The following is a 3,756-nucleotide window of genomic DNA, read 5'->3' as shown; positions in this document are numbered from 1 at the left end:
CTCTCTCTCTCTCACTCTCTCTCTCTCGCTGGCTCGTTCGCTCTCTCTCTCTCTCTCTCCCTTTCTCTCTCTGTCGCAAAGCGCCATGTCAAAAGCAGATATTATCTGGTGTTATAGCCAAATGCTACAACATCTGATATATATTATATTGGCTTCTAAAAACAGCTCACCCCGGTCTTTCAATTTATTCACAGTTTTTCTTTTTAACAGTATGGTTTTTGGATCTTCCAGGTTGTATAAAATCTGGTCACAGTAAAAAGTGGGTAGATTTTAATGTTAAATAGCGTCGAGTATTCATTCCACTGTGTTATAGAATTATAATCCATTTCCAGTTTCGAGGATAGCGTGGGTCTATTGGGTGTCTTTGCTTGGTAAACCTGCGCCAGGACCCAAGCTGTTTCGGTGAGTAGACTACTAACAGTAGTACTATACCGTAAGGGTTGTAGACATAGCATAAAACTAACTGATATGTTCCGGAATATCTATATGGCTGTGAAGGCTGGACAATCACTAAAGACGATGAAAATAAAATAGAAGCAATAGAAATGTGGTTTCTTAGGAGACTGCTAAGAATATCGCGGAAGGAAAAGAAATCAAAAGAGAAAGTACTTGATGAAGTCCACGTGGGACGTTCACTGTTACAAACAATCAGAAAAAAAACAAAATGAAGAATTTGGGACACCTCAATAAATAGACATAAAGGTCTTGAAAATCAAGCTGTCACTAGTAAAATTGGAGGCAAGCGGGGCAGGGGTATGCCCAGAGCAACCTACTTATGTCGATGTCTGCGGCAGATCTGGCACTTGATGATGATGATGATGATGTTCCAATAACACAAATACTGGAATCAAGACACGGAGAGACAGAAATTTAAATGAAGGCAGCATTAAAAAATTCTAATATTATGACAGAGTCAGATTGTCATGATTTTGAGCTTTAAAATGTATCAAATTGTAGGTTCCGATAGCTATGTATAGTTATAGAATAATCGTGTGTGGGTGACACGGGGTTCTGATGGCTGGTCAGTGGGTGTCTCCTTGAGCAACATGCCATAATCTGAGCTCAGAAAGAGGGCAAGGCACAGTGGAGACTGGCAGTGGTGTGTTAGGCTACTACGTTTATGGTAGTGTATATTATAATTCCTGCTGTTATGTATTTAGGTATATTGATATATTTATGTATGCCACTGTGAAACGAATTTCGAACCGAAGGGCGAGCGGCCAGCTGTTGCTGGATCGATAACGACATAAAACGAATTTCCGGGAGGATAAAGTGAAATTCGGTTGGTTTTTTTAATTCAGTAAGTAAGCATAGGCAGAATATGTCTAGGCCTATTTACTTTTTTATGGTAAAGTGGAATTTCTATTTATTAATTATTTCTTAAATAGATTTTGTACTTAAGCCTTCACATTCTACATACGTTTGTAGTAAGGGCTCTCGTGGTTTGAGGTTAAGACATTCGCCTTTCATTCAATAGGTTCCGGGTTCGAATCCGGATAGCGATGGAAATTTTTCTTCTCTAAAAGTGTCTCCTTTCACGTCCTTTCCTGCTCTCTAACAACGTTCTGTTGCCTGCTTTAGTCTCTACTTTCTGCCCCCGCCCCCTCACCTCCTTTGCCCCATCTTCTGGGCTCCTGGCTATTTTGCAGCCTTTCTACTGCTACCCCTTGGCTCCTTCTTACTGCTGTCTTTCAGACACTTCCCTGATCTTATAGTAGGTAAGATCTACATCCAGCCTTCTCGGACAAGGGCTAAAAACCCCCAAAAAACTCGGAGGTCCCTTGTGCAAGTTGCTCATGTTAAAGATCCCTGATTGGTAGTCCAAAATCGATAAGAGTAGGCTTCGGCTGCCTCCTGGGCAAAATTCAAAATTACCTGCCAACTGAAAATGTTTAATGTGTCTCACGCGTATATGACCGCATGCAGTTGCGAGCGCCGTTAAACACTTACCAGAAAGAAAGAAAGAAAGAAAGGAAGAAAAAACAAGCAAGAAAGAAATACTATTATAGGGACAGCAAGACTGTCGTCACAGTAGTAGTACATGTGGTTGCGATTAATAATGGTCTGGTGGTAAGACTACCGGACTTGTTATCGTGAAGTTATAGAGACGCCCATGAAGTATCCAAATAAAAGGTAAGGGGACATAGCCCAAGGTCATATGAGTGCGCGGGACACCCCAAACATTTTCAGTTGGTAGGAAAATTTGATTTTTGCCTGGATGTCGCCGAGGCTTACTCTTATCGAATGGAGACGAAATCAGAAGACAGAACATTGTTAGTGAACAAGAGAGGATGTGAAAGGAGAAAATTTTAGAGAAGAAAATATTTTCAGTCACTATCCGGATTCGATCTCGGGACCTATTGAATGAGAGGCGAACACCTTAACCTCAAGGCCATGAGAACCTCCTTCTGGCCTGATAAGATAAGGTCGTCTCGGGTTCGGGGCTTCAGCTCAGGTCGGCGATGTGTCCTTGGCAAAGTACTTTAAAACAATTGTCCTCATTTCACCAAGGTGTTAATTGAAACCCGTACATACTATTGCATTGACTAGCTACCACAAACGGTGCGCCGATCGCGGCAAGTCGAGTTCTTCCCGAGGAGGAAAACTGTCGTAGTGATCAACTTCACAAACGTAGCTTTTCCCTCATGATTGCTTGATTTTAATTAAATAAAAACCTTTTTGAAGAGCTTGTTTTGTTCTAATATCTGTGTTGTTCATGGATAGAATGGACGTGTGGAAATATGTTTAATATAGCTCTAAAATTTGGGGAAATGACGCATTTTGCGTCCGACCGGCGCTCGCATCGAAACCTAGCCAGAACCACTCTTTTTCTTTAAAAAACTGCTCTGTCGCGATAGTGTGTACAGAAATAACTGCTGTATTATTAGAAAGGTCAAAAGCCTACCTTTACCCCCATACTAGGCAGGCCAGGATTTTTTTTGACAAAATAGGTAAAATTTGAAGTGGAAAGACAATGTTGTGAGAAGTTTCGATAAAATCTCAGTATTCTGAACATTTTTTTAGATGTGCTTTACACGTAAAGCTAGTTCACAATATATTTGTTTTATTCAAGCAAGTACTGTTAAACTATTTGTTATCGTGGTACCGCTATTGGGCTTCAAACTGTGGATGCGTGTGTCGGGGAAACTCGCTTTCTGTTACAACGGCTGAAGAGGCAGCTGTCGAGGCACTCGGCACACCGACCGGCAAGCGTACGGATTACGATGGGAATACGCGTAACAACAACTAATCTGCCAACCAACTGTGTGATTTGTTCCATCTCATTGATAAGTAATTCAACGTTTTAGTTGTTTAAGATGATCAAGCTTCAGGATTTTCCGAGAAAAAAATTGTATTAGTACTTAAGCTACTGGTCATTTCACGGGAGTCAATAAACACTGGCGGAACAGCCAAACGATCTAGATCTCTATCCATCGGAACAGAAAGTAGTAATGTTGCTTCCGGTTTCGCACATTTTCAACTTTATCTCTTTTTTTATAACCTCAATGCAACTACTTTTCATAACAAGTTGACCAAAAGTGTTTTTATTCATAAAAATATGAACCATAAATGTATTATGTATGGCTTGGGCCTAGCTTTGATCCTATAATGTCGTTCTGTCAAAATTCTTGGGATATAACTACGGCATTGCAGACTACTTCTTTATTTTTAAATTCTACGTGTTCACCATCTGTTGTGTTACCGTTAAGCGTCAAGGGGTTCTGTTACAATAATCATGAATAATGACAGTTCTAC

General features: G+C 40.5%; 1 protein-coding gene across 1 annotated transcript in view; it reads left to right on the top strand.

The window, feature by feature from the left end:
• The first annotated feature begins 282 nt into the window (after positions 1-282).
• LOC101851477 (putative methyltransferase DDB_G0268948) overlaps positions 283-3,756 on the top strand; it is a 14,966-nt gene continuing 11,492 nt past the window's right edge. The window contains exon 1 of the mRNA XM_013079418.2: positions 283-402. The gene's annotated coding sequence lies outside the window, so the exon portion shown is untranslated. The remainder of the gene's footprint in view (positions 403-3,756) is intronic.

Source organism: Aplysia californica, unplaced genomic scaffold (assembly GCF_000002075.1).
Source record: "Aplysia californica isolate F4 #8 unplaced genomic scaffold, AplCal3.0 scaffold00051, whole genome shotgun sequence".
In the NCBI taxonomy this organism is placed as follows: domain Eukaryota; kingdom Metazoa; phylum Mollusca; class Gastropoda; order Aplysiida; family Aplysiidae; genus Aplysia; species Aplysia californica.
The sequence above is the reverse complement of the archived record's forward strand: the minus strand, read 5'-3'. Positions and strand labels throughout refer to the sequence as shown.